Genomic DNA, 26,770 nt, shown 5'->3' with positions numbered 1-26,770 from the left:
CAGATTCAGTCCCTTTTGGGTCATTTCAACTTCGCATGTAGGGTGGTTTCCCCTGGTCGCCCCTTCTGCGCCCGGCTGGCCAGGCTTGCAGCAGGCCTTAGGCACCCACATCACAGGGTCCGGCTTCCCAAGTCTGTAAAGTCTGACCTGGAGGTCTGGGTAACCTTCCTAGATCGCTATAACGGGGTCTCTCTGTGGCAGGATGTTATCAATCTTTCTTCAGACTTCCAGGTTCAATCCGATGCGGCAGGATCGCTTGGCTTTGGCATGTATTTCCGGGGACGCTGGTGTGCCCAGCGTTGGCCAGCGAGTTGGCAAGGCGGCACCATCACACGTGACCTCACTTTTCTCGAGTTCTTTCCTATAGCGGTAGCGGTACACATCTGGACAGAGGAGTTCCGAAATTGCCGGGTGTGCTTCAGATCCGACAACCAGGCGGTGGTAAAAATCCTGGCAAGGCAGTCATCAAAATTGGCTAGGGTCTCTGCCCTCCTGTGGTCGTTCGTCCTCCGGTGCCTTGAGTACAATATAATCTTTTCGGCTAAATTTGTCCCAGGAGTAGATAATAATATTGCCGATGCCTTGTCTCGCTTTCAGATATCTCGCTTCCGGTCGCTAGTGCCTGGAGCACGACTGTTGCCCGAACCCTTTCCGGAGCACCTGTGGAGCGCTGGAGACGCAAAGTGATCAAGGGAGTATTAGCGTCTGTTGCACCTTCCACTCTTAGGTTGTACAAGAAGGCCTGGTGTGATTTCCTGGGCTTCAGGGCCGGGGTATCAGGGCTCTCCTCTAGTGTGCCACCTACCACTGATGATGTTTTACAATACCTAGCCCATCTTGACGACTTGGGGCGAGCCCCCAAAACTTTAAAAATACATACAGCCGCCATCAGCTTTTTCGCCAAAGCCACGTTTGCCTCTGACCCTTGCAGCGACTTCTTAATACGCAGAGCGATAGAGGGTTGGGGTAGGCTGAAACCTTCCCGAGTGGGGGGCCGTAAACCTATTTCTTTTGGACTTCTCTCCCAGATACGTGAAAAGCTTAGGTCCGTTTGCTTCTCCAGGTTCGAGGCTCGACTCTTTTCGGCGGCCTACGCCATCGCCTTCTTCGGCGCCCTGCGCGTGGGAGAGGTGGTGGCCGAGGCTACTGCAAACGGTTCAACGCATGGGCTCCTTATAGAGGATGTGCACCTGTCTGAAGCGTGCATGACAGTGCGGATACGCCAGTCAAAAACGGATCAGGCGGGCAGGGGGGTCCTAGTAAAACTTACGCCGTCTGCGGAGCCCGGACCATGCCCGATCAAGGATACCAGGCGCTTCCTCCGCCTTCGCCCACCAGGTCCACTTCTGGTCCACGAGGACGGATCTCCTCTGTTAAGACACCAGTTCTCAAGGGTGCTCCGCAGGACCATTGACGCTTGTGGTCTACCCTCCAGGGATTATGCAGTGCATTCATTCAGGATTGGCGCTGCTACAACGGCCGCGTGTTTGGGCCTGCCAAGCTGATAGGATCAAGGATATGGGCCGATGGAAGTCTGATGCTTATAAAATCTATATTCGTTAAATTGTGTCCACTTCCGCGTTCTCACTTACCCTTCTTTTCTTCTTTATTCTTAGTCTCTCTCAAGAAGAACGTGTGGATTTGCGGGCACAGCATTGTCCATTGGGCCCGCCACAGGGCTTCCAGCCGGGGCCTTACCCCCAATCTGGGTTTACATCCGGGAGTTCGCGTGTATTGGTTCGCCAGAAGAGGCATGCTTTGGGAGGAGCTCATGCCGTTGCTGAGGGCGAAGGTGGCTGCATTTGGCCCTCCTGACGTCCTTATCATTCAATTGGGAGAGAATGATCTCGTGAGCAGGAAAAGTGTGGACTTGTCTTGGGACATTAGAGCTGACCTTGATGAACTTGCGGCCTCGTGCCCCAGAACAACGGTGTTCTGGTCCTCCCTTTTGAAAAGAACTGTCTGGCGTGGTGCGCAGAACTGTATGGCCATTGAGAGAACCAGAAAAGTCTTGAATCAGGCCGTGTCCCGTTGGGTGCGCTGATTGCATGGCCAGGTTATTGTTCATGACCGCATCCGGATTGGTGATAAGGCCTTATACCGGGATGACGGGGTTCACCTCACGGATCAAGGGAATGATTTATGGTTGGACAGCGTTATCAGGAGCGTTAGGGATTGGTTGCAGCTGTGAGGGCATTGGCGGCGAGCCTTTGGCTCGGGTGGCGGTTAGGCATTGGATTTGGGTGTTGCGCTGTGTGGGAAGGCTAGGTGTGGCCATCGCCTATGCCTTCAATTTTGGGTATTCCGTTAAAGGAATCTGGCGGTCGTGTATTCTGTCCGATGCCTGCTTGGCGGGAGGCCATGGCACGACCCCCGGTGACATCATGGGTGAGCCTATAGTTGGATCGGCATCAACAGGCTCCATCTACTGGTGAATCAACCCCTCTGCTGTGGTCATCCAATGCCTAAGCCAATACCTTTTCACTGTGGTAACCAATAAAGTTGTGGCCTTTTCTTTGCCCATAAACCATATATCTCGTGTCCTTGTCTATTCATTTCCACCTCATGGGGGTCGGGCCCTCGAACCACAATCTTCTCTTCTCTAGACTAAATAAAACCAGCTCCCTAAGTCTCTCCTCATAGGGCTTGGATTCCAGACCTTTTACATTTTGGTCACCCTCCTCTGGACATGCTCCAGCTTGACAATATCCTTCTTCAACTGTGGTGCCCAGAACTGGACACAGTATTACAGGTGGGGTCTGACCAACCAGAATAGAATGGTAGCATTCCTTCGTTTGATCTAGACACTATAATCCTATTGATGCAGCCCAGAATCGCATTGGCTTTCTTAGCTGCCACATCACACTGTGGACTCATGTTCAGCTTGTGGTCGACTAAGACTCCCAGATCCCTTTCACAGGTACTGTTGTCAAGCCAAGTGTCCCCCGCCTGTGCATTTCATTTTTTCTACCCAGGTGTAGTACCTTACATTTCTTCCCATTGAACTCCATTTTGTTGGTTTTGGCCCAGCTCTCTAGGCTATTCAGGTCATTTTGAATTCTGACCCTGTCCTCTGGGGTATTAGCAACCCCTCCCAGTTTGGTGTCATCTGCAAATTTGATTAGCATGCCCTCTATTCCATCATCCAAATCATTTATAAAAATATTGAATACCAGGCCCAGGACAGAACCTTGTGGAACCCCACTAGTCATTTCTTTCCAGGATGAAGATGAGCCACTGATGAGCACTCTTTGGGTTCAGTCCGTCAACCAATTACAAATCCAGCTAACAGTAGCTTTGTCTAGCCCACATTTTACTAGCTTTTTTGCAATAATATCACGGGGGACCTTTTCAAAGGCCTTATTGAAGTCAAGGTAAGCTGGTAAAAGGGAAAGCAGGATTGTAATTACCGTTGTCAGAGCTGGCTCCTGGTCCCAGCTCACAGAGGACCAACGCTAGCCGGTAGTAATGTATCAAAGTCTTTATTGAAGTATAGTTTCCATTTCCAAGCCTCAGCGCCCCAGCTCTACGTCTAGGGTCTAGACCGGCGAAGCTCCGTCTGAATCTCCACCCCCTGTACACCAGTTTAAGACTCTAATCTTACTCCACCTCTTCCTTCTCGCCTTTCTCCTCTGGGTCCTGCTACCCCCCGGGGTCTCCTCCTTCCTGGACTCTTCCGACGCAGACGTTGACCCCCCTGACTCCTCCCGCTCTCTTCGGCGGGCTTTAGGACCTGGCTCCCTACCCGGGCTGCCAACTGTGCTGCCCTCCTGTATATTTGAACTTGGCGCGCGCGCGTTTAACCTTCCTCTTGACCGTTTCCTCGCTCCCTGACGGAGGCGTGGTCAATACTGCCTCCTGTTCTCCCGCTGGTAGCGCGCCGCCTGATCCCGATGCCTGGGACTCCTCCCCCCTACTGCACTCTGGTGTGGACGCTGGTCCGGATTTCCAACTGCTGCTCTCTGAGTCTCCTTTGGCCCCTTCTTCCTGAAGTGCCCCCCGGGCACTCCCCTTGCCCCGACCATGGGAGCCCCCTTCTGTGAATCCTCCGATTCACTGGAAAGACTCAGAGACCTCGGACCGCTGTCATCGCTGACATTTCCTTCGGACTCCTCCCCCTCGCTCTCCATTTCCTCCCTCTCCTGTGCCTCTGCTCCTGAACCCCTGACATCCATCCCCCCCTCGAAGCCCCCCCTTCCCCCCTCCCCTCCTTCAGGTGTGGGTGCTGGGTGCTCCGTCGTTGTGGGGGTGAATGCCGGATACAGTTCGTCCCCCGTGGCGTGCATCCAGCCGGATAAGTCCGGCTCGTCCTCCGTGCTCTCGCCGACCTCGATTTCCTCTGCTTCCATCTCTGTGCCGCCGTGCTCGAACCCAAAGTCCTCCCCCAGCACGTCCATGTCCATCCCTCCCCCGGTCACCTCTGGGGCCGTTGCCTGCCAAGGACCCCCCAGCCACTTCCTGCTCCACCGCTCCTCTGGTCGATCGTCCCACCAAAAAGAGCGGTCTGAGGCAAACCCCGAGGGCGATCCCTCCTGGGAACGTGTGTCTGGTGCCGGTTCTCCGTCCGAGGTGAACCCCTGGAACGTGCTGGCTGAAAGCGTGGGTGTGAAAAGCCAGTCGTCGAAATACTCGGCTGGCATGGGCCTGTGCGGGAACAAGGCGTGAAACTCTTCCTTGAGAAGAGGCTCGTCCAAGGCATAGTCCGGCACCCAACGGTTGGCGCTGGCCGGGGTACCTTCGCTGGCGAGAAAATATTCTACTCCCTCTTCCCCCCATCTCGAGTCTAAAATCTCTGTGACCTGATTGATGGGTTCCCCTCTTGGCGACCCCCTCCTTGTGGGCGTCTCCCTATACGGGTCCGGTGCCGTGCCCTGGGCCTGAAATCTGTGAGGTGCTTTGTAGGGCGTGAGCACTGACCTATGGAACACTGGGTGCATTCTGGATCCCTCCGGAAGTGTCAACCGGAAGGCCACTGGATTGATCCGTGCCTCGACTTGGTAAGGTCCTAGCTGCTTATGTCCGAGTTTCTTCTTCGCTAACGATCTGGTCGGCACTGCCTGGGCTGCTAACCAAACCCAGTCTCCCACCTGTATGTCCTCCCCAACCCTTCTGTGCTTGTCAGCCTGCAGTTTGTATGCGTGCTTTGCTAGTTCTAACTGCCTCCGAAGCTGTTCATGAACTTCCTGCAATTCTGACGCTAAGACTTCCGCTGCCTGTGGCTCCCCCTCCCCCAGTCTCTCTAATCCCGGGAAGGTTCTGGGATGCCTCCCGTTGTTGGCGAAGAATGGTGTCACCCCCGTGGACACGTGCTTCGTGTTGTTGTAGGCGAACTCAGCTAGCGGCAGGTAGTCCACCCATGTTGCCGGCTGCTGATTTGCATAGCATCTCAGGTACTGCTGCATGATGGCATTGACGCGCTCCGCTTGCCCGTTGGTCTGCGGGTGTCTCGCCGACGCTAGGTTGATCTTGACGTTCAGGAAACCCATCAGCTTCTGCCAGAAGTTCGAGATGAACTGCCGCCCCCGGTCGGACAAGATAGACCGTGGCAGACCGTGCACCCTGAAGACGTGGTCTATGAACAGTTTGGCGGTCTGTTCCGCCGTGGCCACCTTCGCGCACGGAATGAAGTGGGCCATTTTGGTGAACATGTCCACCACCACTAGCACTGCCGTCTTGCCCCTCGAGCTGGGTAAATCCGTGACAAAGTCCAGGGCCACCCTCTCCCACGGTTCACTCGGGGTCTGCAGCGGTTCGAGCAGTCCCGCCGGAGGTTTGTGCACTGACTTGGCCCTTTGGCAGGTGTCGCACCTCGAGACGTACTCCGCGACTTCCACCCGCATCTTGGGCCACCAAAAATCTCTGGCTACTAATTCTGCCGTCTTCTCTTTGCCAAAGTGCCCGGCGGTGGGTGCGTCGTGCAACTGCTGCAATACTTTCGCACGGAGGTCGTCTCCCGGTACGTAGAGGGCCCCTCTGCGGATGAGCAATCCGTCGCGTATCTGGAACTCGTTGTCCTTCGCCGTGCCCTTGTGCACCTCCTCCATCTTGGCTTGTGCAAAGGGGTCTTCCTGCAGCGCTCGACGGACAGCTTCCAGGTCCACGGTTGCTGAAGCGCACGCCCACGCTTCCGGTGCGAAAATGTGCTTGGCCGCTGCTGGAGCCGCCTCTTCAAGGTATTGCGGCTTTCTGGACAGTGCATCTGCCATGATGTTGTTGTCGCCTGGGATGTACTCTATCCGGAAGTCGAAATCTGCAAAGAACTCCGCCCATCGTATGTGCCGCTGGTTCAGGAACCTTGCCGTGCGCCAGTACTCCAGGTTCTTATGGTCCGTGCAAACCTGCACTGTGTGTTTGGCTCCGATGAGGAAGTGCCGCCACGCCTTGAATGCTGCATGAATGGCCAGCAACTCCCTGTCCCAGATGGTGTAGTTCTGCTCTGACTTGCTGAGCTTTCGAGAGTAGAAGGCGCACGGTCTCCAGTCCCCTTGCGGGTCCTGCTGCAACAGTACAGCTCCCACGGCTCTGTCTGAGGCGTCCGTTTCAACTCTCATTGGTCTGCCGGGATTCACGTGCAGTAGCTGCTCTTCGGAGGAGAAGAGGCGCTTGAGGTTCTGAAAGGACTGCTCCGCTTGCTCCGTCCAGATGAACTTCTTCTTCTTGGAGCTGAGCGTGTCTGTAATGGCCGCTGTCTGCATCGCGAACCCCTTGATGAACTTGCGGTAAAAGTTGGCGAAACCCACAAACCGCTGGACCTCCTTCCGGTTGCGCGGGCTCTTCCAGTCCAACACTGCGCGAACCTTGGCGCTGTCCATGGCGAGCCCCTTGTCCGACAACTTGTAGCCCAGGAAATCTACCTCCTTCCTGTCGAACTGGCACTTTTCCAGCTTGGCGTACAGCCTATGCTCCTGCAGTCTCTGCAGAACTTCCTTGACGTCTCCCTCGTGGGTCTCCTCTGATTCCGAGAATATCAGGATGTCGTCCAGGAAACAGACGCACTTCTTGTAGAGGAGACCCGCCAGTACGTGATGCATGAAGGCTTGAAAACAGTGAGAGCCATTTTGTAATCCAAAAGGCATGACTCTGTATTCATAGGTGCCCAGGGGCGTGAACATGGCAGTCTTCCATTCGTCGCCCTCCCGTATGCGAATCAGGTTGTACGCCCCTCGCAGGTCCAACTTCGTGAATACGCGTCCTTTCCTTACCGTTGCGAGCAGGTCGTCTATTTTGGGCATAGGAAAGGCCGTGGGCTTGGTCTTGGAATTTAAGATCCTGAAGTCCACTACAAGCCTCTTTTGGGGCGTGTCTTTCTTCTTCACAAAGAATACAGGACTGCCCCCCACTGCCTTCGACTCCCGGATGAAGCCGCGTTTCAAGTTGAGGTCTATGAACTCCCTGAGTTCTTGCAGCTCGTCTTCAGACATGGAATACAGCTTCCCGGTTGGCAGCGTCGCCCCTGGCAGGAGGTCAATCTTGCAGTCATAGGGCCTGTGGGGAGGCAGCTTGTCCGCTTCTTTCTCGCAGAAAACCTCCAAAAACGCTGCATACTTGAGTGGCACTGCTTGCAGCGTACCTAATTGTAGCTGCTGGTCATCCTCTTCCCCTTCCGGGCTAGGCAGGATGCAATGTTCCGCACAGTAAGAGGAACCGAAGGTCAGTTGGCGCTGGTACCACGCCAAAGCTGGGCTGTGCCTGTGCAGCCAACTCATGCCCAATACTACAGGCGTGTCCGACAAGCGGGTGACATTGAAGCTGATGACTTCTCGGTGATTCCCAATTTGCATCACCATGGGAGGCGTTTGCTGCACCACTTGCCCCCCCAGCAATTCCCTGCCATCCACCGTGACAACCTGTAGAGGCAGCGTGGCTGGCAGTAGTGCTATGTTGTGCTGTTGAATAAAATCCAGTCCTATAAAGTCTGCGTTACTACCAGAGTCAATGGTGATTGGGACTTCTATCATGAGTCCATTGGGCATTTGGAGTGACGCTGTAAGCTGCACCACTGGTTTGGGCGGGAGGGGGTCTGTGGGCTGCAAAATTGCTGGGGATTGCTTCATTGACTTGTCTGGCTGGACCCCAGTGCCTCTTCCTCCAGCCAGACTCCGTCGTTTCCCTGCTGTGGTGCTCTTTGTTGTGTTGCGTCTGTGACTGTTGCAGAGGCTGCAGTGTGCTTATGGAGCCTCTGGGGACACTCTTTCGCCATGTGCTGAGCACTGTCGCAGATGTAGCACTTCCTGTTCCCTCTAGGAGGCTTCGTTTTGACTGCTCCCGGTGTTAGGGCTCTGGTAGCTGACTGAGCCCTAGCACCTCCAATCTCCATCGGTTCTTCTCCCCCTCCCTGCGAGGGTGTGGATTGCGCACGCGCTGCATCTTTGGGAGAGAGGGGAGGTGCTCTGGCTGGCGCCCGTCCCCAACGTCCTTCTTCTCTGTACCAAGGACGTTCTTCCAGACGCACCCCAATTTCCAGCGCCCTCTGGACCACTTGCTGAGTGTTCTTTGGTCTCTCCCCCCTTGCAATCTCAGCTTTCACATCTGCATTCAAGCCTTCCCAAAAGAGGTCTCTCACTGGAGCAGAATCTTTCTCCCATCCCAGCGCATGGACTAAGCCAAAAAAGCGTGCATGGTACTGCCTCACACTGGCTCTGCCTTGTTTAAGCCCGTGTATGTCTCTTCTGGCAATATCGATGTCTATCTTTGATAAAAAACACGAATCCATCGCTTTAATGAAAGCCTTCGCATCTTGGAGCGCCGGATCATTATCTCTCCATAAATTCCTCAGCCACGTTTTGGCCTCCCCATGCAAATGGGACAAGATAAACCCCACTTTCTCTCGCTCATCTCTAAAGTCTTTTTCTAGCAGATCCAGCGCAAACAGCAGGTCTGCTCGGAAGTTGGGGTACTGCTGTAAACTCCCGTCGAAATGAGATACCAGGCTGTCTCCCCTTCTCCCCAGTCCAATGCCCTCTGACTTGGGTCCCGGTTGCCCCAGTGTAGAAAGCATTTCCAACCTGGCTCGGAGATCTCTGCAGGCGGCATCCATTTCCTCTTCCCTCTTCTTAGAGGCCAGTACCTCCGCGTTGAGTTGAGTCACTGCATTTCGCAGTTCTGTCAGTTGCTGTTCTGCAGTCATCTTGCCTGATTTGTGTGAGCTCTCGAAGCACCACTCCTCTGCCCTCGCTGCGTCGACTCACGTTGCGAGGTTCTTGGTGCCAAAGCTTTTAGTGAGACGGAGCTTACTGTCAGAGCTGGCTCCTGGTCCCAGCTCACAGAGGACCAACGCTAGCCGGTAGTAATGTATCAAAGTCTTTATTGAAGTATAGTTTCCATTTCCAAGCCTCAGCGCCCCAGCTCTACGTCTAGGGTCTAGACCGGCGAAGCTCCGTCTGAATCTCCATCCCCTGTACACCAGTTTAAGACTCTAATCTTACTTCACCTCTTCCTTCTCTCCTTTCTCCTCTGGGTCCTGCTACCCCCCGGGGTCTCCTCCTTCCTGGACTCTTCCGACGCAGACGTTGACCCCCCTGACTCCTCCCGCTCTCTTCGGCGGGCTTTAGGACCTGGCTCCCTACCCGGGCTGCCAACTGTGCTGCCCTCCTGTATATTTGAACTTGGCGCGCGCGCGCGTTTAACCTTCCTCTTGACCGTTTCCTCGCTCCCTGACGGAGGCGTGGTCAATACTGCCTCCTGTTCTCCCGCTGGTAGCGCGCCGCCTGATCCCGATGCCTGGGACTCCTCCCCCCTACTGCACTCTGGTGTGGACGCTGGTCCGGATTTCCAACTGCTGCTCTCTGAGTCTCCTTTGGCCCCTTCTTCCTGAAGTGCCCCCCTGGGCACTCCCCTTGCCCTGACCATGGAAGCCCCCTTTTGTGAATCCTCCGATTCATTGGAAAGACTCAGAGACCTCGGACCGCTGTCATCGCTGACATTTCCTTCGGACTCCTCCCCCTCGCTCTCCATTTCCTCCCTCTCCTGTGCCTCTGCTCCTGAACCCCTGACAACCGTAAAAATTACTGATCACTTTGGATCAGCAGTCTCAACCTAACCCACTACATGGGAAGAGCCACGTGTTCCTTTGGAAGGCAAGTGGAATACAGTGTGATATACTGACAGCTGCTTTAAAAGAAGTTACTGTAACTTAAAATCCAGTATAAGAATAAAAGAAAAAAAGATGGTCCCTGTGTGGATAGTCAATTCTGCATGATGGGGCCACCTCCAGTGACCATGTGGCCTGATGCAAGAGGGTTCTAAAATCAGTCCTGAAAGCAGACTGATTGAGAATGACACACACATAGCTTTTGCTCCCCCATTAACAGGGTGAACTGAAGCAAATGCTTGCCTCCCTTTGGGCTTGGCAATATTTCCTACAGCATTCTTGTTGAAGGGCATTGGAGAGTTAGATGAGGGTCACTTTTCTGTTTTTCCATCAAGCCACCAGACAAGAATGCTACAACATCAGCCCCAAACGCTCAGTCTCATAACAAAAAAATACTCAACGGAGTTAGGGCTGAGGATAGGGGAAGTACAACCATCATCTTTCCAGTCCTCTAGAAGCTGACCCTTTTGGTCATTTTGGTCACGGAGCCAAATATCTGTTCCCAAGTTTAAATAGTCTAAACAAGTAAAGAACAAGCTTGCCCTTTACATACAAATGCCCTGAAATTCAGCCCATTGGGCAAGTGATAATGGGGCTGGGAGGAGGAAGTAAGGACTAGCACCTTCTCTGCCCTCCACCTCCAACAGCTACACCTGAAAGTTTCGTGATGGAGTTCTAATTGAGAAGCTGAATGTTTATAAAGGCACTTGGCGATGGGCTGCACCTCACAACAGTTAGGAGGAATGTTTTTGCCAAAAATCTCAGAAACCTCATCAGGAGGGCTTTAAACTGACTAATGTGGGGGAGGGAGACAGTGCTCCTGAAGGTAGGAGTCTATCAATTGATGAAGATGATCATCCAAATGTCATAGACCAAATGGAGCAAACAGCACGCAGACCTAGTGGTGGGAGGAAAAAATCCTTAAATAAGAGACACGGGGGAATGATTAATGGACTTCAATGTCTGTACACTAATGCGCAAAGCATGGGAAATAAACAAGATGAGCCTGAGCTCTTGGTACAGCAAACTAAATATGACATAATAGGCATCACTGAAACCTGTTGGGATAAGTCCCATGATTGGAATGTAAAAATGGAGGGATACAATCTATTTCAGAGAAACAGACCAGACAAGAAAGGAGGAGGAGTGGCGTTATATGTCAGGGATGTGTATACCTGTGAAGAGATCCAAGATTTAGAACCTCAAAGCCAAAGTGAGAGCATTTGGGTCAAAATTAAGGGAGAGAAGAATAACAGTGACCTCATTGTGGGAGTTTACTATAGATCCCCAAGCCAAACGGAGGACATGGATGATGCCTTCCTGGAACAGATGGCCAAGCATGCAAAAGGAAGGGAGATAGTAGTAATGGGGGACTTCAATTACCCGGATATTTGTTGGATGTCAAACTCAGCCAAGAGCATAAGGTCAAACAGATTCCTCACTGGCCTTGCAGACAACTTCATTGTCCAGAAAGTGGGAGAAGCAACAAGAGGAACAGCCATTTTAGATCTGGTCCTAACCAATGTTGATGACCTGGTTAGTGGGGTAGAAGTGGAAGGATCATTAGGCACGAGTGATCATGCTCTTCTGAAGTTTACTATACAGCCAAAAGGAGCAGCCAAGCATACTAGGACTCAATTTCTTGACTTTAAGAAAGCCGACTTCATAAAACTTAGGGAAGTGCTGGGTGAGATCCCATGGGCAGTAGTACTAAAAGGAAAGGGAATTCATGATGGCTGGGAGTTTGTTAAGAGGGAGATAGTAAAAGCACAACTTCAGGCAATACCAATGAGACGGAAACATGGAAGGTGCCTAAAGAAGCCAGGGTGGCTGTCTAAAGAACTTTTAACTGAGTTAAGATTAAAAAAGGATGTGTACAAAAAATGGAAAAGGGGGGAAACCACCAAAGAGGAATTCAAACAAATAGCCAGCACCTGTAGACACAAAGTCAGAAAAGCTAAAGCACAGAATGAACTCAGGCTTGCTAGAGAGGTTAAAAGCAACAAAAAAGGCTTTTATGGGTATGTTCGTAGCAAAAGGAAGAACAAAGAAACAGTGGGGTCACTCAGAGGGGAAGATGGTGAAATGCAAACAGGGGACACAGAAAGGGCTGAACTCCTCAATGCCTTCTTTGCCTCAGTCTTCTCCGATAAAGAAAACAATGCCCGACCTGAAGAATTTGGAGCAAATGATTCAGCAGAGAAAACACAGCCCAGAATAACTAAGGAGATAGTACAAGAATACTTGGCTAGTTTAGATGTATTCAAGTCTCCAGGGCCAGATGAACTGCATCCAAGAGTATTAAAAGAACTGGCAGATGTGATCTCAGAACCACTGGCAGTCATCTTTGAGAATTCCTGGAGAACAGGTGAAGTCCCGGCAGACTGGAGGAGGGCAAATGTTGTCCCTATTTTCAAAAAGGGGGAAAGAGAGGACCCAAACAATTACCGCCCAGTCAGTCTGACATCAATACCAGGGAAGATTCTGGAGCAGATCATTAAGCAAACAGTCTGTGAGCATCTAGAAAGGAATGCTGTGATCACCAAAAGTCAGCATGGATTTCTGAAAAATAAGTCATGTCAGACTAACCTGATCTCGTTTTTTGACAGAATTACAAGCCTGATGAAGGGAACGCAGTGGATGTAGTCTACCTTGATTTCAGCAAGGCATTTGACAAGGTGCCCCATGATATTCTTGTAAAGAAGCTGGTAAAATGCGGTCTTGACTATGCTACCACTCAGTGGATTTGTAACTGGCTGACTGACCGAACCCAAAGGGTGCTCATCAATGGTTCCTCTTCATCCTGGAGAAGAGTGACTAGTGGGGTACCACAGGGTTCTGTCTTGGGCCCGGTCTTATTCAACATCTTTATCAACGACTTGGATGATGGACTCAAGGGCATCCTGATCAAATTTGCAGATGACACCAAACTGGGAGGGGTGGCTAACACCCCAGAGGACAGGATCACACTTCAAAACGACCTTGACAGATTAGAGAACTGGGCCAAAACAAACAAGATGAACTTTAACAGGGAGAAATGTAAAGTATTGTACTTCGGCAAAAAAAATGAGAGGCACAAATACAAGATGGGGGACACCTGTCTTGAGAGCCATGTTCAAATATATAAAAGGATGTCACATAGAGGAGGGAGAAAGGTTGTTTTCTGCTGCTCCAGAGAAGCGGACACGGAGCAATGGATCCAAACTACAAGAAAGAAGATTCCACCTAAACATTAGGAAGAACTTCCTGACAGTAAGAGCTGTTCGACAGTGGAATTTGCTGCCAAGGAGTGTGGTGGAGTCTCCTTCTTTGGAGGTCTTTAAGCAGAGGCTTGACAACCATATGTCAGGAGTGCTCTGATGGTGTTTCCTGCTTGGCAGGGGGTTGGACTCAATGGCCCTTGTGGTCTCTTCCAACTCTATGATTCTATGATACTATTCTATGATCCTAATTTCTGCTACAAAAACTCTGAACAGAAACACCCTGCAGGTTCAGCCCCCAAAAGAAACTGCTCTATGGTCTCTGTGTTGGGAAATGGGAACAGAACTTGCTCATCACCAACCCTCCCTCCGCAAATCAGTATCACTATAAGGCTGAACTGAACAGCTTGCTCCAGAGTTTTAAGAGGTACGTTTCTGTGGTGTAGTGGTTAAGAGCGGTGGACTCTAATCTGCTGAAGTTCGCAGATTATCAAATCCTACAAAGTACTGAGCACAAATACAGGTGAAACTCGGAAAATTAGAACATCATGGAAAAGTTCATTTATTTCAGTAATTCAACTTAAAAGGTGAAACTAATATATGAGACAGACTCATGACATGCAAAGCGAGGTATGTCAAGCCTTTATTTGTTCTAATTGTGATATTATGGCGTACAGCTGAAGAAAGCCCTAAATTAACAATCTCAGAAAATTAGAATATTAAATGAAATCAGCAAAACAAGGACTGCAAATAGAGCAATATTGGACCTCTCAGAAGTAGAAGCATGCATATGTACTCAGTACTTGGTCTGGGCCCCTTTTGCATCAATTACTGCCTCAATGCGGCGTGGCATGGATACTATCAGCCTGTGGCACTGCTGAGGTGTTATGGAAGACCAGGATGCTTCAATAGCAGCCTTCAGCTCTTCTGCATTGCTCGGTCTCATGTCTCTCATCTTTCTCTTGGCAATGCCCCATAGATTCTCTATGGGGTTCAGGTCAGGCGGGTTTGCTGGCCAATCAAGCAGAGTAATCCCATGGGCATTGAACCAGGTTTTGGTACTTTTGACAGTGTGGGCAGGTGCCAAAGTCCTGCTGGAAAATGAAGTCAGCATCCCCATAAAGCTCGTCTTTGGAAGGAAGCATGAAGTGTTCCAAAATCTCCTGGTAGACTGCTGCGTTGACCCTGGACTTAATGAAGCACAGTGGACCAACACCAGCTGATGACATGGCTCCCCAAATCAACACAGACTGTGGAAACTTCACACTGGACTTCAAGCATCTGGCATTGTGTTCCTCCTCATTCTTCCTCCAGACTCTGGGTCCTTGGTTTCCAAATGAGATGCAAAAGCTGCTCTCATCAGAAAACAGATTTGGGGAGCCATGTCATCAGCTGGTGTTGGTCCACTGTGCTTCATCAAGTCCAGGGTCAACGCAGCCGTCTACCCGGAGATTTTCTCATATATTAATTTCACCTTTTAAGTTGAATTACTGAAACAAATGAACTTTTCCATGATATTCCATGAACTTTTCCATGATATTCTAATTTTCCGAGTTTCACCTGTATAACATTGAATCACAATGGTACAAAATAACTCAGCAAGCTGACATTTATCAAGAGTTAAACAAAGGTTAGTGTACTAAATATTATTTCCAATTCTAGGTAGTTTGCTATTGGAGAAATACCATATATGATTATAAAAATTTAAAGCAAAATTATTTTAAAATATGATTTCATTTCTAGATCAGACAGACAATATTCTTCTACTATATATTTCTTTCTTTATCATATACACACAAAGCTTCTATTTTTAAACAGGAAATATTTTTGTAACTAAGGTCTACTATACAAATCCATACAGATGTTCATTTTGTTACCGTTCTGTTAAGTTGTATACAAATTATAAAGATGAGTCAATTATTTACTAAATTGGCGAGTTTTGCCATTACTGCATATTCTGATAGTTTCTCTTTCCATGCATCTATTTCAGGACATATGTCAGATTTCCATATGTTAGCCAACACCACTCTGAATGCTGTGGTCATATAACTAAATAGTTCCACTGACGATTTCACAATACAGTAGCTGAAGGAGTCATTCCCAACAGCATAGTTTTGGGGTCCAATGCAAATTTAGGGTTGTTTTTTTACATTTTTAATTTCGAAATGAACTTTCCTCCAAAACTTTTTGGTCTTTTCACAGGTCCACCATAAATGGAAGAAGATTCCTTAAGATTCCTATGATTTTTCCAGCAATGTCCATTCATTTCATTATTCATCTTCTGTATATCTTTATATACCATTGAAAGAACATTTTTGTACAGTCATCCCTCATGTTATGGACTGCGGGAAACCTGGAAGTACCAGAACAGGTTACTTCCGGGTTTTGCTGTTCGCACATGCGCAGAAGCGCCAAATTGCACCGGCGCCTGCGCAGACGCGGCGCTTCAGGATGAGAACACTGGGTTGCGGACGTGCCTCTGTCACGGGTTATGTCTGCAACCTGAGGTTCCACTGTACCAATTTTGTTTTAGGGCTTAACTTGCAGTAAATTTTATTCCTTTATTCCTTTATTCATAATTGTTCTCATTGTTCCCCTGTAAATTGCTCTTAAAATTTTTGCATCCATTTTGTCATATAAGGTTTTGCTTGTTCGGGCTCGGTGTCATATTTGAGTAATAATTTATAAATTTTACCCAAAAGGTAGAACTCTGTTATGATGGGCTCAAATTCTGTCTTTTCACTGATTTAAATGTTTGCCATACAGGCTTTCTTGGATCTGGATATTAGTTGACAGTATGTAAGCAGTTTCATATTTTTTCTCCTCTTTAATACTTTGGCATGTATTTGACCTGTTCTTGAAGATGAACCATATCTTGGTACAATATATAGTCATACATTCTCCTATCGGCTCTAATAATAATGTTCCAGTGGTGACATTAACAGTGCAAGTAAGGGCATTTTTGTGATTTTTGTAGTGCAACTCATGATTTTGGGAGGCTGTGGATCCGTGATTTTTGTGGTGCAGGCTGTGCCCATGGCCATGACGTGTGATTTGACAGTGAGTTTGGGTTGGCCCAATGCGAAAAGGGTGAGGATCCATGAGGAGCCGAGCTTCAAAATCACGTTTCTGGGCCATGGAATGGCCAGGAAGCTGTGGATCCGTGATTTTGTGGTGCAGGCTGTGCCCCTGGCTATGACGTGTGATTTGACAGTGAGTTTGGGTTGGCCCAATGCAAAAAGCATGACGATCCATGAGGACCCGTGCTTCAAAACCATGATTTTTCTGAAGTTTACTATACAACGGAAAGGAGCAGCCAAGCATACTAGGACTCAATTTCTTGACTTTAAGAAAGCCGACTTCATAAAACTTAGGGAAGTGCTGGGTGAGATCCCATGGACAGTAATACTAAAAGGAAAGGGAGTTCATGATGGCTGGGAGTTTGTTAAGAGGGAGATAGTAAAAGCACAACTTCAGGCAATACCAATGAGACGGAAACATGGAAGGTGCCTAAAGAAGCCAGGGTGGCTATCTAAAGAACTTTTAACTGAGTTAAGATTAAAAAAGGATGTGTACAAAAAATGGAAAAGGGGGGAAACCACCAAAGAGGAATTCAAACAAATAGCCAGCACGTGTAGACACAAAGTCAGAAAAGCTAAAGCACAGAATGAACTCAGGCTTGCTAGAGAGGTTAAAAGCAACAAAAAAGGCTTCTATGGGTATGTTCGTAGCAAAAGGAACAACAAAGAAACAGTGGGGTCACTCAGAGGAGAAGATGGTGAAATGCAAACAGGGGACACAGAAAGGGCTGAACTCCTCAATGCCTTCTTTGCCTCAGTCTTCTCCGATAAAGAAAACAATGCCCGGCCTGAAGAATTTGGAGGAAATGATTCAGCAGAGGAAACACAGCCCAGAATAACTAAGGAGATAGTACAAGAATACTTGGCTAGTTTAGATGTATTCAAGTCTCCAGGGCCAGATGAACTGCATCCAAGAGTATTAAAAGAACTGGCAGATGTGATCTCAGAACCACTGGCAGTCATCTTTGAGAATTCCTGGAGAACAGGCGAAGTCCCGGCAGACTGGAGGAGGGCAAATGTTGTCCCTATTTTCAAAAAGGGGAAAAGAGAGGACCCAAATAATTACCGCCCAGTCAGTCTAACATCAATACCAGGGAAGATTCTGGAGCAGATCATTAAGCAAACAATCTGTGAGCACCTAGAAAGGAATGCTGTGATCACCAATAGTCAGCATGGATTTCTGAAAAATAAGTCATGTCAGACTAACCTGATCTCATTTTTTGACAGAATTACAAGCCTGGTAGATGAAGGGAACGCAGTGGATGTAGTCTACCTTGATTTCAGCAAGGCATTTGACAAGGTGCCCCATGATATTCTTGTAAAGAAGCTGGTAAAATGCGGTCTTGACTATGCTACCACCCAGTGGATTTGTAACTGGCTGACTGACCGGACCCAAAGGGTGCTCATCAATGGTTCCTCTTCATCCTGGAGAAGAGTGACTAGTGGGGTGCCACAGGGTTCTGTCTTGGGCCCGGTCTTATTCAACATCTTTATCAACGACTTGGATGATGGACTCAAGGGCATCCTGATCAAATTTGCAGATGACACCAAACTGGGAGGGGTGGCTAACACCCCAGAAGACAGGATCACACTTCAAAACGACCTTGACAGATTAGAGAACTGGGCCAAAACAAACAAGATGAATTTTAACAGGGAGAAATGTAAAGTATTGCACTTGGGCAAAAAAAATGAGAGGCACAAATACAAGATGGGTGACACCTGGCTTGAGAGCAGTACATGTGAAAAGGATCTAGGAGTCTTGGTTGACCACAAACTTAACATGAGCCAACAGTGTGACGCGGCAGCTAAAAAAGCCAATGCAATTCTGGGCTGCATCAATAGGAGTATAGCATCTAGATCAAGGGAAGTTATAGTGCCACTGTATTCTGCTCTGGTCAGACCTCACCTGGAGTACTGTGTCCAGTTCTGGGCACCACAGTTCAAGAAGGACACTGACAAACTAGAACGTGTACAGAGGAGGGCAACCAAAATGGTCAAAGGCCTGGAAACAATGCCTTATGAGGATCGGCTAAGGGAGCTGGGCATGTTTAGCCTGGAGAAGAGGAGGTTAAGGGGTGATATGATAGCCATGTTCAAATATATAAAAGGATGTCACATAGAGGAGGGAGAAAGGTTGTTTTCTGCTGCTCCAGAGAAGCGGACACGGAGCAATGGATACAAACTACAAGAAAGAAGATTCCACCTAAACATTAGGAAGAACTTCCTGACAGTAAGAGCTGTTCGACAGTGGAATTTGCTGCCAAGGAGTGTGGTGGAGTCTCCTTCTTTGGAGGTCTTTAAGCAGAGGCTTGACAACCATATGTCAGGAGTGCTCTGATGGTGTTTCCTGCTTGGCAGGGGGTTGGACTCGATGACCCTTGTGGTCTCTTCCAACTCTATGATTCTATGATTCTATGATTTTGGCCCACGGTGTCACCAGGAATCCGTGGATCCGTGATTTTTCTGGTGCAGGCTGCGACCATGGCCATGATATTTGATCTGATGGTGACTTCGGGCTGATCTAGTGCTAAAATCATGAGGATCCGTGTTTTTTAACCATGTTTTTGGGCCAATGCGGCACCACGAAACAGTGGATGCGTGATTTTGTTGGTTCTGCCTACAGACTAAATGTGGTCTAGAGTATCATGGTGTTTTTATTTTGTTTCAATATAAAAATCATATGAATTCATGAGGATCCATGGCTCGGATCCATGTTTTTGTGGTGCTGCAGCACAAAAAAAATTTTTTCCTTGTTCTCCCCCTCTAAAACAAGGTGCGTTCAAGGTGCATTCACCCGAGCGTGTGGAGCTGGCGGTGGGGGGAAGCGCTGCTTCCCCCCACCCCCAGCCTCAAAGATCCCTGAAGCCTTTGGAGTGCAGCGCCATGCTGCCCTGCAGAGGCTTTGCGCGCAGCCGTCCCCAAGCTAGAAGAGCGAGACGGAGCCCTCCATCTGGCTGTTCTGGCTTTGGAACAGCCTTGCTACCCTCTGCAGGAGAGCGGGGTGCCTTCACCCCGCTGCCCTGGAGAGGTTTGCGCGCAGCCGTCCCCAAGCCAGAACAGCAAAACGGAGCCCTCCGTCTCGCTGTTCTGGCTTGGGAACAGCCTCTCTAGCCTCTGCAGGAGAGCGGGGTGAAGGCACCCCGCTGCCCTGGAGAGGCTTTGCGCGCAGCTGTCCCCAAGCTAGAACAGCAAAACGGAGCCCTCCGTCTCGCTGTTCTGGCTTGGGAACAGCCTTGCTAGCCTCTGCAAGAGAGTGGGGTGAAGGCACCCCGCTGCCCTGGAGAAGCTTTGCGCGCAGCTGTCCCCAAGCTAGAACAGCAAGACGGAGCCCTCCGCAGTGCTCCGTCTCCCTGTTCTGCCTTTCAGCTTAGCGGCGCAGCCTGCATTCGCTCTATAGGACGCACACACATTTCCCCTTAATTTTTGGAGGGGAAAAAGTGTGTCCTATAGAGCGAAAAATACGGTAAACTGTATTCTTGGCTTCTTACCCTGCCAGATATACCTTGAAATTGTTCTTTGCCATTCTTTAAATATTACTGCCCCTTTGATTATCAGGATTGTCTGAAATAAAAATAACATCTTTGGTAACACGCTCATCTTTATCGTTGAAATTCTTCCCCAAAATGATAACTTCATCCTCCCCCACACCTCCAGGTCCCTTTTAATTCCATTCCACATTGGTATATAGTTGTTTTGAAACAGATCAATATTTTTTTGGGTTAACCAAATTCCCAAATATTTAACCTTCTTAACCACTTCTATTCCTGTTTGTTGTTGCATTGTTTCTATCAGACCTTGTTCCATGTTTTTAGCAATTATTTTAGTTTTTTTTTCTTATTTAGTATGAATCCTGCTACTTGACCAAACTGTTCTATCTCCTCTAATACCTCTTTAACACTTCTTAACGGTTCTTCCACAGTCAATACCAGATCATCGGCAAAGGCTTTAACCTTATACTCATTATGACGGACTGTTACCCCTCTTATTGATTTATTTTTCCTTATAGATCTCAGAAAGATTTCCAACACCAAGATGAATAATAGTGGCGAAAGAGGACATCCCTGTCTTGTACCTTTAGTTATTTGTATATCTTCTGTCGTCACATTATTTACAATCAATTTTGCTCTTTGTTCCGTATATATAGCTTTTATACCATTAAAAAACTCTTGACCTACATCCATAGCTTCTAAATTGTTTAACATAAAATCCCAAGATATATTATCAAAGGCCTTTTCTGCATCCACAAATATCAACATAGCTTGTTTTTCATTTCTGGCTGTCAGATATTCCAAAATATTAATTATATTTCTTATATTATCTTTCATCTGTCTGCCAGGTAGAAAACCAGCTTGATCTTTATGAATCACTTCTTGTAATAACCTTTTCATCCTCTTAGCTAAAATACTTGCAAATAATTTGTAATCATTGTTTAGCAACGAAATAGGCCTATAGTTTTTTACTTGTGTTAGATCAGAGTCTTGTTTTGGAATAAACATGATAAAAGCTTCTTTCCAAGTTTCAGGAATTTCTTTTTTCTTTAAGATATTATTCATAACTTCTTTCAATGGTACTAGTAGGATGTGTTTCATCTCTTTATAATACCTTGCCGTAAATCCATCTGGTCCTGGTGTCTTTCCTTTTTTTAATTCCTTTATAGCCTCTTTTATCTCTTCAGTTTCTATTGGGTCATTCAGTCTGTCTCTTTTATCAGTCGGGATTTTCTGCACCTCTTTTTCCTTTAAATTTTTTTCTATTTTTTCATATTGCTCTTCTCTCTTCTTTTATATAAATGTCTATAAAAATCCAAGAATCCTTTTCTAATTCCTTTCGGATTATCTATTTCAGTTCCCTCAACGATGATTTTGTTAATTGTATTCTGTTCCTTTCTTTTCTTAATCTGCCAAGCCAACCATTTTCCTGATTTATTAGCAAATTCAAAATTTCTTTGTTTCATTCTTTTAATATTCCATTCCACTTCTTTATTTATTATCATTGTGAATTGTCTTGGTTCATGTGGGAACCAATGACACTGCAAGCAATAGCCTCCAGAAGATCAAAAGAGACTACGAGGCTCTGGGCAGGAAATTGAAGCAATTAAATGCACAAATCGTCATCTCATCTGTCCTCCCAGTTGAACGACGTGGCCCAGGGAGAGAGGGGAAAATAGTGGAAGTAAACAGCTGGCTTCGCAAATGGTGTAAACAGGAACGGTTTGGATTCTTAGATCACGGACTGCAGTTTCTTGAAGATGGACTTCTGGCAAGCGATGGGCTGCACCTCACAACGGTTGGGAGGAATGTTTTTGCCAAAAAACTCAGAAACCTCATCAGGAGGGCTTTAAACTGACTAATGTGGGGGAGGGAGAAAGTGCTCCTGAAGGTAGGAGTCTATCAATTGATGAAGATGATCATCCAAATGTCATAGACCAAATGGAGCAAACAGCACGCAGACCTGGTGGTGGGAGGAAAAAATCCTTAAATAAGAGACACGGGGGAATGATTAATGGACTTCAATGTCTGTACACTAATGCACAAAGCATGGGAAATAAACAAGATGAGCTTGAGCTCTTGGTACAGCAAACTAAATATGACATAATAGGCATCACTGAAACCTGGTGGGATAAGTCCCACGATTTGAATGTAATAATGGAGGGATACAATCTATTTCAGAGAAACAGACCAGACAAGAAAGGAGGAGGAGTGGCATTATATGTCAGGGATGTGTATACCTGTGAAGAGATCCAAGATTTAGAACCTCAAAGCCAAAGTGAGAGCATTTGGGTCAAAATTAAGGGAGAGAAGAATAACAGAGACCTCATTGTGGGAGTTTACTATAGATCCCCAAGCCAAACGGAGGACATAGATGATTCCTTCCTGGAACAGATGGCCAAACATGCAAAAGGAAGGGAGATAGTAGTAATGGGGGACTTCAATTACCCGGATATTTGTTGGATGTCAAACTCAGCCAAGAGCATAAGGTCAAACAGATTCCTCACTGGCCTTGCAGACAACTTCATTGTCCAGAAAGTGGGAGAAGCAACAAGAGGAACAGCCATTTTAGATCTGGTCCTAACCAATGTCGATGACCTGGTTAATGGGGCAGAAGTGGAAGGATCATTAGGCGCGAGTGATCATGCTCTTCTGAAGTTTACTATACAGCGGAAAGGAGCAGCCAAGCATACTAGGACTCAATTTCTTGACTTTAAGAAAGCCGACTTCATAAAACTTAGGGAAGTGCTGGGTGAGATCCCATGGACAGGAATACTAAAAGGAAAGGGAGTTCGTGATGGCTGGGAGTTGTTAAGAGGGAGATAGTAAAAGCACAACTTCAGGCAATACCAATGAGACGGAAACATGGAAGGTGCCTAAAGAAGCCAGGGTGGCTATCTAAAGAACTTCTAACTGAGTTAAGATTAAAAAAGGATGTGTACAAAAAATGGAAAAGGGGGGAAACCACCAAAGAGGAATTCAAACAAATAGCCAGCACATGTAGACACAAAGTCAGAAAAGCTAAGGCAGAGAATGAACTCAGGCTTGCTAGAGAGGTTAAAAGCAACAAAAAAGGCTTTTATGAGTATGTTCGTAGCAAAAGGAGGAACAAAGAAACAGTGGGGTCACTCAGAGGAGAAGATGGAGAAATGCAAACAGGGGACACAGAAAGGGCTGAACTCCTCAATGCCTTCTTTGCCTCAGTCTTCTCCGATAAAGAAAACAATGCCCGACCTGAAGAATTTGGAGGAAATGATTCAGCAGAGGAAACACAGCCCAGAATAACTAAGGAGATAGTACAAGAATACTTGGCTAGTTTAGATGTATTCAAGTCTCCAGGGCCAGATGAACTGCATCCAAGAGTATTAAAAGAACTGGCAGATGTGATCTCAGAACCACTGGCAATCATCTTTGAGAATTCCTGGAGAACAGGCGAAGTCCCAGCAGACTGGAGGAGGGCAAATGTTGTCCCTATTTTCAAAAAGGGGAAAAGAGAGGACCCAAATAATTACCGCCCAGTCAGTCTGACATCAATACCAGGGAAGATTCTGGAGCAGATCATTAAGCAAACAGTCTGTGAGCACCTAGAAAGGAATGCTGTGATCACCAATAGTCAGCATGGATTTCTGAAAAATAAGTCATGTCAGACTAACCTGATCTCGTTTTATGACAGAATTACAAGCCTGATAGATGAAGGGAACGCAGTGGATGTAGCCTACCTTGATTTCAGCAAGGCATTTGACAAGGTGCCCCATGATATTCTTGTAAAGAAGCTGGTAAAATGCGGTCTTGACTATGCTACCACTCAGTGGATTTGTAACTGGCTGACTGACCGAACCCAAAGGGTGCTCATCAATGGCTCCTCTTCATCCTGGAGAAGAGTGACTAGTGGGGTGACACAGGGTTCTGTCTTGGGCCCGGTCTTATTCAACATCTTTATCAACGACTTGGATGATGGACTCAAGGGCATCCTGATCAAATTTGCAGATGACACCAAACTGGGAGGGGTGGCTAACACCCCAGAGGACAGGATCACACTTCAAAACAACCTTGACAGATTAGAGAACTGGGCCAAAACAAACAAGATGAATTTTAACAGGGAGAAATGTAAAGTATTGCACTTGGGCAAAAAAAATGAGAGGCACAAATACAAGATGGGTGACACCTGGCTTGAGAGCAGTACATGTGAAAAGGATCTAGGAGTCTTGGTTGACCACAAACTTGACATGAGCCAACAGTGTGACGCGGCAGCTAAAAAAGCCAATGCAATTCTGGGCTGCATCAATAGGAGTATAGCATCTAGATCAAGGGAAGTAATAGTGCCACTGTATTCTGCTCTGGTCAGACCTCACCTGGAGTACTGTGTCCAGTTCTGGGCACCACAGTTCAAGGAGGACACTGACAAACTGGAACGTGTCCAGAGGAGGGCAACCAAAATGGTCAAAGGCCTGGAAACGATGCCTTATGAGGAACGGCTAAGGGAGCTGGGCATGTTTAGCCTGGAGAAGAGGAGGTTAAGGGGTGATATGATAGCCATGTTCAAATATATAAAAGGATGTCACATAGAGGAGGGAGAAAGGTTGTTTTCTGCTGCTCCAGAGAAGCGGACACGGAGCAGTGGATCCAAACTACAAGAAAGAAGATTCCACCTAAACATTAGGAAGAACTTCCTGACAGTAAGAGCTGTTCGACAGTGGAATTTGCTGCCAAGGAGTGTGGTGGAGTCTCCTTCTTTGGAGGTCTTTAAGCAGAGGCTTGACAACCATATGTCAGGAGTGCTCTGATGGTGTTTCCTGCTTGGCAGGGGGTTGGACTCGATGGCCCTTGTGGTCTCTTCCAACTCTATGATTCTATGATTCTATGAACTCTATGATTCTATGAGATACCCGTCAGGGATTGATTCAGCAGGGACCCAAGAGTTTTCAGACCTGGGTTCTCCCTCCCAGGCTACCAAGTACTCTACCTGGCGACCTCGCCACCTCGAATCGAGTATTTCCGTAGCTTCGTTACAGTGTTCCCTCTCCTCTACCTGCGGGTGGGTGGTAACCCCTCCCTCCCGTCCCAGGAATTCCCGCCCCTCCCTGTAATGTGAAAGTAGGGACCTATGGAACACTGGATGTATCTTCATGCTGTCAGGCAACTTGAGTTTGAATGACACTGGGTTAACCTGCTGTATTACCTCAAAAGGCCCCAGCCGCCTAGGCTTCAACTTCTTGCACCCTCCCTTTAGGGGCAACTCTTGGGATGACAACCACACCCGGTCTCCCACCCATACGGCCTCCCCCTCCCGACGGTGCCTGTCTGCCTGCCTCTTGTAAACTTCCTTGGCCCGCTCCAAGTTCAGCCTGAGTTGCTGGTGTAAGGCCTCCATTTCCTCCACAAATTGCTCAGACGCAGGTACACTCCATCCTTCCTCCCTGGAGGAGGGCAAATGTTGTCCCTATTTTCAAAAAGGGGAAAAGAGAGGACCCAAATAATTACCGCCCAGTCAGTCTGACATCAATACCAGGGAAGATTCTGGAGCAGATCATTAAGCAAACAGTCTGTGAGCACCTAGAAAGGAATGCTGTAATCACCAATAGTCAGCATGGATTTCTGAAAAATAAGTCATGTCAGACTAACCTGATCTCGTTTTTTGACAGAATTATAAGCCTGGTAGATGAAGGGAACACAGTGGATGTAGCCTACCTCGATTTCAGCAAGGCATTTGACAAGGTGCCCCATGATATTCTTGTAAAGAAGCTGGTAAAATGCGGTCTTGACTATGCTACCACTCAGTGGATTTGTAACTGGCTGACTGACCGGACCCAAAGGGTGCTCATCAATGGTTCCTCTTCATCCTGGAGAAGAGTGACTAGTGGGGTGCCACAGGGTTCTGTCTTGGGCCCGGTCTTGTTCAACATCTTTATCAACGACTTGGATGATGGACTCAAGGGCATCCTGATCAAATTTGCAGATGACACCAAACTGGGAGGGGTGGCTAACACCCCAGAGGACAGGATCACACTTCAAAACAACCTTGACAGATTAGAGAACTGGGCCAAAACAAACAAGATGAACTTTAACAGGGAGAAATGTAAAGTATTGTACTTGGGCAAAAAAAATGAGAGGCACAAATACAAGATGGGGGACACCTGGCTTGAGAGCAGTAATAATAATAATAATAATAATAATAATAATTTATTATTTATACCCCGCCCATCTGGCTGGGTTTCCCCAGCCACTCTGGGCGGCTTCCAAAAGAATATTAAAATACTGTGATACATCAAACATTAAAAGCTTCCCTAAACAGGGCTGCCTTCAGATGTCTTCTAAAAGTCTGGTAGTTGTTGTTCTCTTTGACATCTGGTGGGAGGGCGTTCCACAGGGAGGGCGCCACTACCGAGAAGGCCCTCTGCCTGGTTCCCTGTAACTTGGCTTCTCGCAGTGAGGGAACCGCCAGAAGGTTCTCGGTGCTGGACCTCAGTGTCCGGGTAGAGCGATGGGGGTGGAGATGCTCCTTCAGGTATACTGGACCGAGGCCATTTAGGGCTTTAACGGTCAGCACCAACACTTTGAATTGTGCTCGGAAACGTATTGGGAGCCAATGTAGGTCTTTCAAGACCTGTGTTATATGGTCTCGGCGGCTGCTCCCAGTCACCAGTCTGGCTGCTGCATTCTGGATTAGTTGTAGTTTCCGGGTCACCTTCAAAGGTAGCCCCACGTAGAGCGCATTGCAGTAGTCCAAGCGGGAGATAACCAGAGCATGCACCACTCTGGCGAGGCAGTCCGCGGGCAGATAGGGTCTCAGCCTACGTACCAGATGGAGCTGGTACACAGCTGCCCTGGACACAAATTGAACCTGTGCCTCCATGGACAGCTGTGAGTCCAAAATGACTCCCAGGCTGCGCACCTGGTCCTTCAGGGGCACAG

General features: G+C 48.0%; 2 protein-coding genes across 2 annotated transcripts in view; one reads left to right on the top strand and one right to left on the bottom strand.

Moving 5' to 3' along the window:
* LOC310668848 (uncharacterized protein) overlaps nt 1-24,734 on the top strand; it is a 111,547-nt gene extending 86,813 nt beyond the window's left edge. The window contains exons 3-5 of the mRNA XM_083422198.1: nt 10,917-11,641; nt 22,473-22,858; nt 23,605-24,734. The gene's annotated coding sequence lies outside the window, so the exon portion shown is untranslated. The remainder of the gene's footprint in view (nt 1-10,916; nt 11,642-22,472; nt 22,859-23,604) is intronic.
* LOC310668789 (putative helicase senataxin) overlaps nt 1-26,770 on the bottom strand; it is a gene marked incomplete at its 3' end in the record, with an annotated part of 486,105 nt that overhangs the window by 189,832 nt on the left and 269,503 nt on the right. The gene's annotated exons all lie outside the window — the stretch shown is intronic.

This window comes from Podarcis tiliguerta, assembly GCF_965153285.1.
Source record: "Podarcis tiliguerta genome assembly, chromosome: W".
Lineage (NCBI taxonomy): Eukaryota > Metazoa > Chordata > Lepidosauria > Squamata > Lacertidae > Podarcis > Podarcis tiliguerta.
Note: the sequence above shows the minus strand (reverse complement) of the source record. Positions and strands in the feature narration are given on the sequence as shown.